Here is a 16,821-nt window from a genome sequence, read left to right as displayed (position 1 = left end):
TTTTTAGACATATTCTACTTTAACATAGTAGTAAATTTTCATCATTACTTGCATCCTTTCTTGGTGAAAAATCCCCAAATTCCATGAAAATGTTGAAAATTTAGCATTTTTCTAACTTTGAAACTCTCTGCTTGTAAGGAAAATGGATATTCCAAATAAATTATATATTGATTCACATATACAATATGACTACTTTATGTTGGCATCATAAAGTTGACATGTTTTTACTTTTGGAAGACATTAGAGGGCTTCAAAATTCAGCAACAATTTTCCAATTTTTCACGAAAATTTTGAAATCGGAATTTTTCAGGGACCAGTTCAGTTTTGAAGTGGATTTGAGGGGCTATCATGTTAAAAATACCCCATAAATTACCCCATTATAAGAACTGCACCCCTTAAAGTATTTAAAATGAAATTCAGAAAGTTTGTTAACCCTTTAGGTGTTTCACAGGAATAGCAGCAAAGTGAAGGAGACAATTCAAAATTTTCCTTTTTTTATACTCACATGTTCTTGCAGAGCCATTTTTTGAATTTTTACAAGGGGTAAAAGGTGAGAAATCCCCCCAAAATTTTTAAAACCATTTCCGCCGAGTAAGGAAATACCTCATACCTCGATACTCTGTGGGTGCACTAGTGCACTGGAGAGTGAATTTAGCTGAAATGGTTTTTGCGGGGCATGTTGCATTTAGGAAGCCCCCATTGTGCCAGAACAACAACAAAACCACATGGCATACTATTTTGGAAACTACACCCCTCAAGAAATGTAACAATAGGTACAGTGAGCCTTAACACCCCACATGTGTTTGACGATTTTTCGTTAAATGTGTAAAAGAAAAAAAAAATGTCTTCACTCAAATGCTGTTTTTTCCTAAAATTTTACATTTTTACAAGGGGCAATAGGAGAAAATGCCCCCCAAAATTTGTAACCCCATTTCTGCTGAGTATGGAAATACCCCATGTGTGGACATCAAGTGCTCTGGTGGTGCACTACAATGCTCAGAAGAGAAGGACTGCCATTGGGCTTTTGGAAAGCAAATTTTGCTGAAATGGTTTTTGGGGGGCATGTTGCATTTAGGAAGCCCCTATGGTGCCAGAACAGCAAAAAAAAAAAAAAAAAAAAAAAAAAACACATGGCATACTGTTTAGGGAATCTACACCCCTCAAGGAACGTAAAAAGGGGTACAGCGAGCCTTAACACCCCACAGGTGTTTGACGACTTTTCGTTAAAGTCCCTATGGTGCCAGAACAGAAAAAAAAACACATGGCATTTGACATAACTTTGGAACAGTGGCCTGTGCAAATGAAAAATCATATGACCCCTGGGCCCCCCTTTACTTATGTCTTGTACATATAACTTTCAGTGCCTATGTTATATAATGTATTGTACATATAATGTGTTAATGCCTTTAAGTAATGTGTCATGTGATTGTAACCAGGGAAGGTACCAGTGACCATGTGACCTACAGGGTGACCTATGGGACCCCTCCTAGTCTCCCCCACATAAGCCCTGGGTGGAGCTAGCTCACTCTCTTATGCTCTTCTCTACTGAGTGCAGCAAGTTCAAGTCCTAGGTGTGTGTCTGGAGTCCAGAGGAGGCCTAACGTCTACCACACAGCCACGGATCCACAAGTCCACTACCCCCAAGGTCCAAGTCAAAATCTGGTAAGCTATAAACGGGGTATAGTCTGTCTCAGTCAAGTCAGTCCAAGTTAATCTGTCTCAAGTCAGCGTGAACGTGCAGCAAATTGTCCAAGTCCACTATAAGTTCCAGTAAGCCCTGTGGTCTCTGAAGTCACTGGTCACCTCTTTGGGCCTAGCCAAGCTGTATAGACTGTTACACTTGTTTGACTCAGTAAAGCTGCTGTTGTTCTGTAACTTGGCATTGGAGTCATTATTTGCCCCCGTGCCTTGCCCAGGATCCAGCAGAATACCTTTGGGTGGTGTAGAGGATAAACCACGCCTTTGCGTCACAAACACAAGAGGTTAATGCTATCTGCCCGTAGGGTAATTCCATCTGTCCTCATCACACCCTCGCCAAATATATATATATATATATATATATATATATATATTGTGAAGCATTGACATGATTAGTGGTTTGGAATTGCTATTTTTCCTGCCTTATGTAGCGTCCAGGTTTCTGGATGAGTATATGTACATGGAAAATCTCTAGAAAGACTTAGCTTGCTAGGTACTTTGGTAAGTCCTGTTTTTGGACCTGGATGTTAATAGGATGAAAGGTAGGTTGGTAGAGGAATATTTCAATCCCCTTCCTGGGCCAGTACAGGTTTTCAGTGTGGCCCAGATCAGCACAGGTGCTATAGACAGTTAGTTTCCGGGTTTTAAACCGGGGGTAACTAAGCCTGCAAGCTGGGGGTGGGACACTGTAAACTGTGTGAATAACATATTTGTTGTCTACTTTGTTGGGTGGCTGGTAGTAAGCCACCTACATAAATAGGAAAGTTTTGTGTATAGTTAGCTCTGGACAAGCTGGATTTATTTAGCATTTTTCTGTTTGTTGAAAAATAAAACAGAAACTTTACTTCCATGTCCCTGTCTCCGGGAGCTGTTAGCCGCTATTTGCCTAATCTCCCCCCCCCCCCCCCCCCCAAAAAAAAATAAAAAATATTTATATATATATATATATATATATATATATAAAATTCCATTATAATATGTGCAAATAGAGCATTAAACATGCAATTGAACCAGGTACTGGAATAGTTAATTCTGTAAATTGTTCTTTTATAATAATGCAAAACTGCTGTTCCCATAGTTCCTTGTTGTTGCACTTGCTAAAATTTGTAGTTTGTATGAGCAACGCACTGGGAAAGAAAGAGAATTCCTGTACAGACAACAAGGTGTAGGGAAGTTATTTGTATGCACATGTCAAAACATGTCAGTTATGTCGAATAAATCAGATTTATTGCACCTATTTATAGCACCCCCCTAATGACTACAACCCAGGGTCTCAGAAAAAGAATCTAAATAAGAACAGAAAATACTTTTACACTCTATGTGCAATCAGATTTAGTAAGTTTATACTTTACCATATGCAAGTTTTAAAATCAAACATTATTGCACCAATATTATGTTCTACATTAAAAACCAATACGTACTTGTGACTTATGTAGTATAGAGCAGAGAAGAAAAAACGCTATTGTCTGTGTGTGTGTGTTTGGGGGGGTGGGGGGGGGTGACCACAGACATATGATAAATAAAGCGTATTTTTATATTCCTGTCCTAGACTATGAGCATTATGGTAATTATGGACTGGCTGAAAGGACAAGATATAAATAATGCTTCAGCAATTCCACATTCCCCATGCAACATTAGCCCTAAAAGTTCCATCAGGGAGACAAAAAGAACTGTCTAGTTGGACCCATAGACTCTCTAGTGCCCATCAGTAGGCTATAAAATGTAAAGAACGCACCCATAATTTTGCCTTTTGCCCTACCAAGTGAAAAAACACAATTTTGGGGGAAATGTATTATTCCCTGTGCCAGAACAGTGGCAAAATATGCTCTAAATTTTATGCAAGCCTCTTCTTCACTCAAAAAAAAAAGCAAAACAATTTGTGCAATTACGCAACTCTGTGCTGGTTCAGGGAATGACAAATCTCCCCTTTATGTTTGCAACATTTAGAGGGGAATTTATGAAAGTCGGTGCAAGGTGTAGTGCGCTTTAGTGATCACAAACTTTTCCGCTAAAACACTTGTTTTGCTCAAAACTGTGTATATTTGTTCCAATCTGTGCTGCATTCGTCAAGTGCCCACTCAATTTGCCTAATTGACTACAATTTCTACAACAAAATATTAAGCTCAGGGTACATCATTTGTTCAAATTTGTTTTTCAAAATGATTTTGTTGAACCATAATTCATAAGTAATGTCTGATTTTTACCAGATAATGTTCAGTGAATTTTTTTTTATTACTTCATTTTAACTTACTTCAAGTTTTATCAATGCATAAGGTCTTGTTATGCAAAAGTAGCGTGAGCAATAAAGTAGCATAGCTATGTATTTTGTATGTTGGTTAAAGGGGAACTCGGGTGGAAAACAATTTCATCTCAACTGGCTCCAGAAAGTTTGTTTACAGATTTGTAAATTACTTCTAGAGATAAGTGAACTTTTCCAAAAAATTAGTTTCTGACCTAATTGATTTGCTGCAAATCGCTTTTAAAAACGGCTATTTCTGGCCTACAGAGAGCATCAATAGGGGTGTAGAGCACTTTGCTTTGCCCTAATACGCATAGGTAGTGTACTGTGTTAGTGAAATAATACTGTTATTCAGTATGACATTCAGATTACAGGCATTGCTATTAGAATCACTGCTGCAGAGCGTCGATGTGGCAGCTCCATATGGTATCAAAATTTAAGAGAATAAACAGATTTTTATGTCATTTTTATTTAATTTAATTTTCATTTATTTAAAGTTTTTGAGTTCCCATTCTGGGGAGCATCGAGCTCGCGGTCCTCTGCCAGACGAGATACCACTTGTTCCAGCCCCTGCCTCTCAGCACCCCTCTGACTATGAAAGTTTAATTTAATCAGTTATGGTTCATTGTTATCACTCCAAGCTGTTTCATTGGATTCTTGTGATAATTCCAGAGATAATATGACGTAGACGACCATAGGGTCTCAGTCTTGAAAAGATAACATCAATTTTTTTAATTTTAAATTTAAGATTTATGTTAGATTCCCAAGTTTAATGTCCCGGTGTTTACTTTGAACTAATACTGTATGACCACAAAACCCAATCTAACAAGGAGTCACATGGCGGCACAATGACAGAGCCTAAAGGTAGGAGCAGCATGAGGAGACCATAATCTGGCGGAATGACACAGCCTAGAATTGGTGGCAGCATGAGGAGACCATATAGTGACAAAACGACCCAGTCTGAAGGTGGCAACAGCTTGAAAAGACATAGGGGGAGATTTATCAAAACCTGTGTAGAGGAAGAGCGGTGCAGTTGTCCATGGCAACCAATCAGATTGCTTCTTTCATTTTTGAAGAGACCTGTGAAAAATGAAAGAAGCGATCTGATTAGTTGCCATGGACAACTGCACCGCTCTTCCTCTACACAAGTTTTGATAATTCGCTCCATAGGGCCTCACAATAGAGAAGATTAAAGATATTTCTGAAATTTTAAATTGAAGATTTTAGATATATAAAAATTTTAAAAGTTTAATTTAAGGTGCCAACAACATAAGGAGACCATATGGTGGCACAATGACACAGCCTGAAGCTGGCGGCAGTATGAGTTGACAATAGGACTTCGCAATCCCTAAGATAAAAGATGAATTATAAAATTGAAAATGAAGATTTATGGTAGCTAGTGCTACCATAAAATATTTTTAGGTAATATCCCAGGCCCAGCAGCATCAGTAAACCATATAGTGGCTGAATTGCACAGCCTGGAGGTGGTGGAAGCAAGAGTAAACAATAGGGCTTCACAATCCCTAAGATCAAACGATTAATTTTAACCCCTTGGGGACTGAGCCCATTTTGACCTTAAGGACCAGAACATTTTTTGCAATTCTGACCACTGTCTCTTTAAGCATTAATAACTCTGGGATGCTTGTACTTCTGAATTTGATTCCGAGATTGTTTTTTCGTGACATATTCTACTTTATGTTAGTGGTAAATTTTTGTCGATACTTTCATCATTTCTTGGTGAAAAATTCCCAAATTTTATGAAAAATTTTAAAACTTTGAAGCTCTCTGCTTTTAAGGAAAATAGACATACCAAATAAATTATATATTGATTCACAGATACAATATGTTTACTTTATGTTGACATCATAAAGTTGACATGTTTTAACTTTTTGAAGACATCAGAGGGCTTCAAAGTTCAGCAGCAATTTTCCAATTTTTCAAGTAAATTAAAAAATCAGCATTTTTCAGGGACCAGTTCAGTTTTGAAGTGAATTTAAGGGACTTTATGTTAGAAATACCCCATAACGGACCCCATTATGAAAACTGCACCCCTAAACGTATTCAAAATGACATTCAGAAAGTTTGTTGACCCTTTAGGTGTTTCACAGGAATAGCAGCAAAATGGAAGCGAAAATTCAAAATCTTCCTTTTTTACACTAACATGTTCTTGTAGACCCATATTTTTTTTTTACAAGGAATAAAAGGAAAAAATCCCCACAAAATGTGTAACTCAATTTCTCTCGAGTAAGGAAATACCTCATATGTGGATGTCAAGTGCTCTGTGGGTGCACTAGAGGGCTCAGAGGGAAGGAGCAACAATAGGATTTTGGAGAGCGAATTTTGCTGAAATGGTTTTTGCAGGGCATGTCGCATTTAGGAAGCCCCTATGGTGCCAGAACAGCAAAAAACACCCCACATGACATACTATTTGGAAAACTACACCCCTCAAGGAATGTAACAAGTGGTACAGTGAGCCATAACACCCTACAGGTGTTTGATGAATTTTCAATAAATTTGGACGTGAAAATGAAAAATTTTATTTTTTTCATGAAAATTCTGATGTTACCACAAATTTTTCCTTTTTACAAGGGGCAATAGGTTAAAATATGTGTCCCCCCCCCCCAAATTTGAAACCCCAATTCTCTCGAGTAAGAAAATATATCATATGTGGATGTAAAGTGATCTGTGGGTGCACTAGAGGGCTCAAAATGGAAGAAGCAACATTGGGCTTTTGGAAAGCAAATTTTGCTGAAATGGTTTTTGAGGGGCATGTTTCATTTAGGAAGCCCCCATGGTGCCAGAACAGCAAAAAAACACCCCACATGGAACCTGCACCCCTCAAGGAGCGTAACAAGGGGTACAGTGAGCCTTAAAGGGGTACTCCGGTGAAAAACTTTTTTTTTTTAAATCAACTGGTGCCAGAAAGTTAAACAGATTTGTAAATTACTTCTATTAATTTTTTTTATCCTTCCTGTACTTATTAGCTCTTTTTGAAACACAGAGCTGTCTGCTGACATCATGAGCACAGTGCTCTCTGCTGACATATCTGTCCATTTTAGGAACTGTCCAGAACAGCATATGTCTGCTATGGGGATTTCCTTTTACTCTGGACAGTTCCTAAAATGGACAGAGATGTCAGCAGAGAGCACTGTGCTCATGATGTCAGCAGACAGCTCTGTGTTTAAAACGGAAAAGAATTTCCACTGTAGTATTCAGCAGCTAATAAGTACAGGAAGAATTAAGATTTTTTAATAGAAGTAATTTGCAAATCTGTTTAACTTTCTGGCACCAGTTGATTTTAAAAAAAAATGTGTTTTTCACCGGAGTACGCTTTAACACCCCACAGGTGTTACTTTGCATGAAGTTAGACGTGAAAATGAAAAATTTAATTTTTTTTACTAAAATGCTGATGTTTCCCCAAATTTTTCATTTTCACAAGAGGTAATAGGGGAAAATGTCTCTCAAAATGTAAAACCCAATTTCTCTCGAGTAATAAAATACCTCATATGTGGATGTAAAGGGCTCTGTGGGCGCACTAGAGGGCTCAGAAGGGAAGGAGCGACATTGGGCTTTTGGAAAGCAAATTTTGCTGAAATGTTTTTTTGGGGGGCATGTCTCATTTAGGAACCCCACATGATGCCAGAACAACGAAAAACACCCCACATGGCACACTTTTTGGGAAACTACACCCCTCAAGGAATGTAACAAGGGGTGCAGTAAGCATTTACAACCCACTGGCGTTTTACAGATCTTTGTAACTGTGGGCTGTGCAAATGAAAAATTACATTTTTCATTTTCACGGACCACTGTTACAAAAATCTGTCAGTCACCTGTGGGGTGTAAATGACTGCACCCCTTGTTAAATTCCATGAGGGGTGAAGTTTCTGAAATGGGGTCACATGTGGGTATTAATTTTTTGCGTTTATGTCAGAACGGCTGTAACCAGCTGCCACCCCTGTGCAAATCACCAATCAGGCCTCAAATTTACATAGCACTCTCACTCATGAACCTTGTTGTGCGCCCGCAGAGCATTTCACGCCCACATATGGGGTATTTCCGTACTTGGGAGAAATTGTGTTACAAAGTTTGGGGGTCTTTTTTTTCCTTTTACCTCTTATGAAAATGAAAAGTATGGGGCAACACAAGCATGTTAGTGTAAAAAAATATTTTTTTTTACACTAACATGCTGGTGTAGACCCCAACTTAACCTTTTCATAAGGGGTAAAAGGAGAAAAAGCCACCAAAAATGTGTAGCCCAATTTCTCCAGAGTATGGAGATACCCCGTGTGGGGCCCTAAACTGTTGCCTTGAAATACGACAGGGCTATGAAGTGAGAGAGCTCCATGCATATCTGAGGCCGTAATTTGGGATTTTCGTAGGGGTGTACCCGGATACAAGCGTTGCAATTGCCTCCGCCACCACAAATACAGTGTACAGTGTCAGTTTTCCCCAAACAGGGTGCCTCCAGCTGTTGCAAAACTCCCCACATGCCTGGACAGTCAATGGTTGTCCGGCAATACTGGGAGTTGTTATTTTGCAACAGCTGGAGGCTCCGTTTTGGAAAAACTGACGTACAAGACGTTTTAAATTTTTATTGGGGGGGGCGACAGTGTAAGGGTGTAGTGTATATGTAGTGTTTTACTCTTTATTTAGGGTTAGTGTAGTGTAGTGTTTTTAGGGTACATTCACACGGGCGGGGGTTTACAGTGAGTTTCCCGCTGCAGCGGAAAATTTGCCGCATCTCAAACTTAAAGCGGGAGGCTTGCTGTAAACCCCTGCCCATGTGAATGTACCCTGTACATAAACATGGGGGGGCAAATCTACAACTCCCAGCATGCACTGACAGACCGTGCATACTGGGAGTTGTAGTTATGCAACAGCTAGAGGCACACTGGAAAACACTGAGTTAGGTAACAGACTACCCCATTGTTTCCACACCATTGTCTGTTTCCTAACTCAGTGTTTCCCAACCCATGTGCCTCCAGCTGTTGCAAAACTACAACTCCCAGCATGCATGGTCTGTCAGTGAATGCTGGGAGTTATAGTTTTGCAATAGCAGGAGGTACACAGGTTGGAAAACACTGAGTTAGGAAACAGACAATGTTTCCCAACCAGTGTGCCTCCAGTTGTTGCAATACTACAACTCACAGCATGCCCAGACAGCCGAAGGGCATGTTGGGAGTTATAGTTATGCAACAACTGGGGGAGAACAGTTTGGAGATTTGTTTTTGGGGTTTTGCCGTAGATTTTGTTATGAAATGATTGATTTCATTACAAAGTACAATTGGTGATGCAAATAGCAAGCCCTCATATGGGTTTGTAAGTGCCAAATTTAAAGCGTTATGATTTTTAGAAGGGCAGGAGGAAAAAATTAAAGTGCAAAAACAAAAATTGGCCTGGTCCTTAAGGCGTTCAGGAAAGTACAAAACAAATTATGGTCACATGAGCTAAAATCTGATGTTGAAGGAGTTAAAAAATAAATAGAAAATCAAAATGGAACAAAGTCATTGCAGTTGGTAGATATGTAAATTTATTGTGGCTGTGACAGCCCCAGGGCCCTATAGACGGTGCTCATAATCAAATTGTTAGGTACCAGTCACTTCTCACAATGACACTATAGGGCCATAAGCATCACTATGCAAGGGGTTGATAGGATTATACCAACAGACAGCAAGAGAGGTCTACACCAAGATCTCTTCTTGCTGAACTAATGAGTTATTGATCAGCTCTCAAATTCCTAAAATCATACTGAAGGTGACAATCTGTACTCTCTTTAATATATTGCATGCAAATGTAGATGATGGGGGTAAGTGTACAGGTTGAGCGCTATAATTTTGAAGTATTTCTGTAGGCAAATTATGCTGAATAGCAAAGTGATAGATTTGCCTTATTTAAAGATAGGGAAAACTCCTCAAGAGTCACAGATTACATGTCACAGGTAAAAGAGTTTTAAAATTGTGATGTATAACAATAGTCCCTTCCATTCTAGATTCAGTAATTAATCGCACTGCACACTGGTAATGCATGCAGAGTGGTAGAACTGGATAGTCTGTACAACGTAAATTAGGGAAGCCACAGCAGTGTTATCCAACATAGTAATATTAGTCTTTATTAGTAATGTCCATTGTGATAGTGACACTGACACAAGCAGGTTAGTAAGGTTAGCAGAACAAAAAAAATACCCCAAAAGATTCACAAACAAAATTGATTGACAACACTGTGGCCCTCATTTGCCTTGTTCAAGACAGATCTGGGGATGATATATATATATATATATATATATATATATATATATATATATATATACAGTGAATAGTGAAAGTATTTGGCCCCCTTGAACTTTTCGACCTTTTGCCACATTTCAGGCTTCAAACATAAAGATATAAAACTGTAATTTCTTGTGAAGAATCAACATCAAGTGTGACACAATAATGAAGTGGAACAAAATTTATTGGATATTTCAAACTTTGTTAACAAATAAAAAACTGAAAAATTGGGCGTGCAAAATTATTCAGCCCCTTTACTTTCAGTACAGCAAACTCTCTCCAGAAGTTCAGTGAGGATCTCTGAAAGACCTAAATGACTAATGATGATAAATAGAATTCACCTGTGTGTAATCAAGTCTCCGTATGAATGAACCTGCAATGTGATAGTCTCAGAGGTCCGTTTAAAGCGCAGAGAGCATCATGAAGAACAAGGAACACACCAGGCAGGTCCGAGATACTGTTGTGGAGAAGTTTAAAGCCGGATTTGGATGCAAAAAGATTTCCCAAGCTTTAAACATCCCAAGGAGCACTGTGCAAGCGATAATATTGAAATGGAGACAGACCAAACATATGGAAGAAGGTGCTCTGGTCAGATGAAACCAAAATCGAACTTTTTGGCAACAATGCAAAACGTTATGTTTGGCGTAAAAGCAACACAGCTCATCACCCTGAACACACCATCCCCACTGTCAAACATGGTGGTGGCAGCATCATGGTTTGGGCCTGCTTTTCTTCAGCAGGGACAGGGAAGATGGTTAAAATTGATGGGAAGATGGATGGAGCCAAATACAGGACCATTCTGGAAGAAAACCTGATGGAGTCTGCAAAAGACCTGAGACTGGCACGGAGATTTGTCTTCCAACAAGATAATGATCCAAAACATAAAGCAAAATCTACAATGGAATGGTTCACAAATAAACATATCCAGGTGTTAGAATGGCCAAGTCAAAATCCAGACCTGAATCCAATCGAGAATCTGTGGAAAGAACTGAAAACTGCTGTTCACAAACGCTCTCCATCCAACCTCACTGAGCTCGAGCTGTTTTGTAAGGAGGAATGGGCAAAAATTTCAGTCTCTCGATGTGCAAAACTGATAGAGACATACCCCAAGCGACTTACAGCTGTAATCGCAGCAACAGGTGGCGCTAAAAATTATTAACTTGACCCCTTAAGGACTCAGGGTTTTTCCGTTTTTGCACTTTAGTTTTTTCCTCCTTACCTTTAAAAAATCATAACCCTTTCAATTTTCCACCTAAAAATCCATATTATGGCTTACTTTTTGCGTCACCAATTCTACTTTGTAGTGACATCAGTCATTTTACCCAAAAATTCACGACGAAACGGAAAAAAAATCATTGTGCGACAAAATCGAAGAAAAAACGCCATTTTGTTACTTTTGGGGGCTTCCGTTTCTACGCAGTGCATATTTCGGTAAAAATGACACCTTACAATTATTCTGTAGGCCCATACAGTTAAAATGATACCCTACTTATATAGGTTTGATTTTGTCGTACTTCTGGAAAAAATCATAACTACATGCAGGAAAATTTATACGTTTAAAATGTCCTCTTCTGACCCCAATAACTTTTTTATTTTTCCACGTACAGGGCGGAATGAGGGCTCATATTTTGCGCCATTGACTGTGCGGTTTAATTAACAATATATTTTTATAGTTCGGACATTTACGCACTCGGCGATACCACATATGTATATTTTTATTTTTATTTACACTGTTTTATTTTTTTTATGGGAAAAGGGGGGTGATTCAAACTTTTATTAGAGAAGGGGTTAAATGACCTTTATTAACACTTTTTTTTACTTTTTTTTTTTGCAGTGTTATAGGTCCCATAGGGACCTATAACACTGCACACACTGATCTCCTATGCTGATCACTGGCATGTATTAACACGCCTGTGATCAGCGTTATCGGCGCTTGACTGCTCCTGCCTGGATCTCAGGCATGGAGCAGTCATTCGCCGATCGGACACCGAGGAGGCAGGTAAGGGCCCTCCCGGTGTCCTGCAAGCTGTTCTGGACGCCGCAATTTCACCGCTGCGGTCCCGAACAGCCCGACTGACTAGCCGGGATACTTTCACTTTCGCTTTAGAAGCGGCGGTCAGCTTTGACCGCCGCTTCTAAAGGGTTAATAACGCACATCGCCGCGATCGGCGATGTGTGGTATTAGCCGCGGGTCCCGGCCGTTGATGAGCGCAGGGGACCGACGCGATGTGATGCGGGGTCCTGCGTCGTTAAAGGGTTAAGGGGGATGAATAATTTTGCACGCCCAAAAAATTACAGTTTTCTATCTTTATGTTTGAAGCCTGGAATGTGGCAAAAGGTCAAAAAGTTCAAGGGGGCCGAATACTTTCACTATGCACTGTATATATTTAATATTCAAAGCAACTCATCACACCACCTTCTCAGGTAGCATGCCCTAAGATCAGCTCTGGCTCCAGTTACAAAGTCTCAGAGACCGTTTGGGATTCATGCTAAGCCAGAATTCTGGCTTGGCATAAATCCCAATCAGTCTCTGAGATTTCGCAATTGAAGCCAGAGCTGATCTTAGGGCATGCTACCTGAGAAGGTGGTGTGATGAGCTGCTTTGCATATCCCTTACCCAAAAAGCCTGCGGAGTGCTAATGGCCTTTTTGAATCTCCGTTGTACACCAGAAGCGCTGCTACTCCCTAAGGAGAATGCTTACCCCTTTTATATATATATATATATATATATATATATATATATATATATATATGTAGAGATGGGCGAAATTTTGAAAAATTTGATTCGGTCGATTCGCTGAATTTTCCCCCCAAAAAAATTTCAGGTCGGATTTATATAAAAAAGGACTATTTCTGCCCTACAAAGAGCCTCAATATGGGTCTACGTAGAACACTTTGCTTTGTTCTAACACGCATATAGAGTGGGCTGGGGTAGTGAAATAATAATGTTTTTCAGTATGACATGCCGATTACAGACATCGCTTTTAGAATCACTGTCGCAGAGCAGCACAATGACCGAGTCTGGAGGTGGCAATAGTATGAGGAGACCATATAGTGGCTGAATGACACAGCTTGGATGTGGCTGAAGCATGAGAAGACCATATAGTGGCTGAATGACACAGCGTGGAGGTGTTGGCAGCATGAGTAAACCATATAGTGGCTAAATGACACAACATGGAGGTTTTGACACCCTGTGGAGACCATATAGTGGCTAAATGACACAGACTGAAGCATGAGGAGAACATATAGGGGCTGAATGACACAGCATGGAGGTGTTGGCAGCATGAGCAGACCATATAGTGGCTGAATGACACAGCGGGGAGGTGTTGGCTGCATGAGGAGACCATATAGTGGCTGAATGACACAGACTGGAGCTGGCAGCAGCATGAGTAGACACTAGGGCTTCACAATTTTGAAATTTCAAGTGAAGATTTATAGTAGCTAGTGCTACCATAATTTTTTTTAGGCCCAGGCCCAGCAGCATCAGTAAACCATATTTGCTAAATGACACAGCCTGGAGGTGGCTGAAGCATGAGGAGATCATATAGTGGCATAATGACACGGCTTGGAGTTGGCAGAAGCATGCAGAGACCATTGTAATTTAAGATTTTTATATAGAAATTTAAGATTTTGAAATTGAAATGTTAACTCCCAAGTTTTAGTGTCCTGGGCCCCGGCGTGGGGGTAAAAGGTGGCATCAGTATGAGGAGACCATATAATGGCTGAATGGCACAACCTGGTGGTAGCTGAAGCATGAGACCATATAGTGTCTAGTCTGCTTTATTGGGCAGACTAGATGGGCCAAATGGTTCTTATCTGCCGACACATTCTATGTTTCTATACAGTGTCTGAATGGCACAGCCTGAAGGTGGCTGAAGCATGAGGAGACCATATAGTGTCTGAATGGCACAGCCTGGAGGTGGCTGAAGCATGAGGACACCATGTAGTGGCTAAATGACACAGGGTGGAGGTGTTGGCTGCATGAGGAGACCATAAAGTTGCTGAATGACACAGCCTGGAGCTGGCAGCAGCATGAATAGACACTAGGTCTTCACAATCCCTAAGATTAAAAGATGGATTTTGGAATTTCAATTGAAGATTTATGGTAGCATGGAGGTGGCTGAAGCATGAGGAGACAATATAGTTACTGAATGACATAGCCTGGAGTTGGCTGAAGCATGAGGAGACCATATAGTGTCTGAATGGCACAGCCTGGAGTTGGCAGAAGCATGAGGAGACCATTGAAATTTCAGATTTTAAATAGAAATTTAAGATTTTGAAATTGAGATTTTATCTCCCAAAGTTTAGTGTCCCGGGCCCCGGCGTGTGGGTACAAAGGACCTAATATAACTAGTAGCTAGTGCTACCATAAAAACATTTAGGCCCAGGCCCTGCAGCATCAGTAAGCCATATTTTGGCTAAATGACACAGCCTGGGGGTGGTTAAATCATGAGGAGACCCTATAGTGTCTTAATGGCACAGCCTAGAGGTGGCTGAAGAATACGGAGATGATATAGTGGATGAATGGCACAGTCTGGAGGTGGCCGAAGCATGAGGATCCCCTATAGTGTCTGAATGGCACAGCCTGGAGTTGGTTGAAGCACGAGTAGACACTAGGGCTTCACAATCTCTCAAATTAAAACATGAATTTTGAAATTTAAATTGAATATTCATGGTAGCTAGTGCTGTCATAAAAATATTTTAGGCCCAGGCCCAGCCACATCAGTAAACCATATATTGGCTGAATGACACAGTCTGGTGATGGTTGAATCATGAGGAGACCCTATAGTGGCTGAATGGCACAGCCTAGAGGTGGCTGAAGCATGAGGAAACCGTATATAGTATCAAAATGGCACAGCCTGGAGGTGACTGAAGCATGAGGATACCATATAGTGTCTGAATGGCACGGCCTGGAGTTGGCAGAAGCATGAGGAGACCATTGAAATTTAAGATTTTGAAATTGAAATTTAAGATTTTGAAATTGAAATTTTAACTCCCAAGTTTTAGTGCCCCGGGCCCCGGTGTGGGTACAAAAGACAAAATCAAACAAGGAGTCACATGGCAGCACAATGACAGAGCCCGGAGGTGGCATCAGTATGAGGAGACCATATAGTGGCTGAATGACTGCCTGGAGTTTGTGGCAGCATGAGGAGACCATATAGTGGCTGAATGACACAGCCTGGAGGTGACTGAATCATGAGACCATGAATTGCACAGCCTGGAGGTGGCTGAATCATGAAGAGACCATTGAAATTTAAGATTCTGAAATTTAAGATTTTGAAATTAAAATTGAGGATTTTTTAATTGAAATTGTAACTCCCAAGTTTTAGCGTATCGGGCCCCGGCGTGTGGGTACAAAGGACCAAATTTAACAAGGAATCACATGTTACATGGTAGCACAATGAGAGAGCCTTGAGGGTTGAGTCTGAGGAAGCCACCGACTGTTGACTGGGGGTGTCGGATGTCACTTGGGATGAAGTGGATGACCGAGTGCACCAATCACAGCTCTCAAGTGTCTATACATGTGATGGCTCATAGCAACCATGTGTAGGGTCTCCAGTGACCCCTCTCTAAGTATTCCTTATTAATCCCTGAGGAGCTATCTGTAGTAATACAGAGTAGTGAAACACGTTGGATTTTTGTGGTGTCACCCATATGTGCATACGAATGTCTTCAACTATGCTGTATAGACAACTGCCCATGTCTGATATCTGAATACTGTGTTACACCCCTGGTTATTTTCCACAGGTCTTTCTATTCTGTACCTACCACATGTTTGGTTTTCCTGTATTTATCTGTGCGATTATATGCTTAGCCCCCCACTTTAGGGGCCATTATCCTGCTGAATCAAACTGATACATCATGAATATGTGTGTCCCCTATCTAGCCTAGGGTCTACTAGGAGGTTCCGGTGTAGGCCCAGGTAACTAGGACAGGGGACCTACAGTATCGTCAGGCAGGAAATATAGATAGGGATAAGACTAGCTGTCCCCATCTGATCTGTTCTCCTTGCTTATATTATGTAAATACCATTTGTCTTGAACCACTGATGTAAATATAGATGCTTACATTGTTAACAAGTCTTAGTGATAGCACTTTCTAGTCAACATGGGTAATAATAACCAATATCACAACCGGTTCTGCTTCCATGAGAATTCTCCCACTGTTCTTCTTGGAGCTTTTGGTGACAAATTTTCTTACCACGATTTCCCCCATACTCCTTTATTAGTAGGCTAATATGCCATTGAGGAGAAGACTGGTTGTCACTCAACTTTTTCTATAAAAAAAAAGATTTAACTAGAATAAGAAAACTTTATAAAAGAACACAACATGAGGACCTTATGGGATAAATGGTCTCAAGGAAGAATTATTTTCTGTAATTATTTTCTACAGACTTTATTACATATACATTTATAATGGTATATGATCAAAGCTGTGTATAAACTTACCAAGCCATTAATACTGAACACTGCACCTTCCTTGTAACAGTTGTGACCACGACAATGGACAATAACAGCTAGAAATCAAAACTGCTTTCATTGGGATATTGGTACCTTTCAATTATAGTTTTATAAGAGGAAAATGCATTATATGTTTAAAGGTGTGAAATGCTTAAAG

Source organism: Hyla sarda, chromosome 2 (genome assembly GCF_029499605.1).
Source record: "Hyla sarda isolate aHylSar1 chromosome 2, aHylSar1.hap1, whole genome shotgun sequence".
NCBI classification, from domain to species: Eukaryota; Metazoa; Chordata; class Amphibia; order Anura; family Hylidae; genus Hyla; species Hyla sarda.
The sequence above is the reverse complement of the archived record's forward strand: the minus strand, read 5'-3'. Positions refer to the sequence as shown.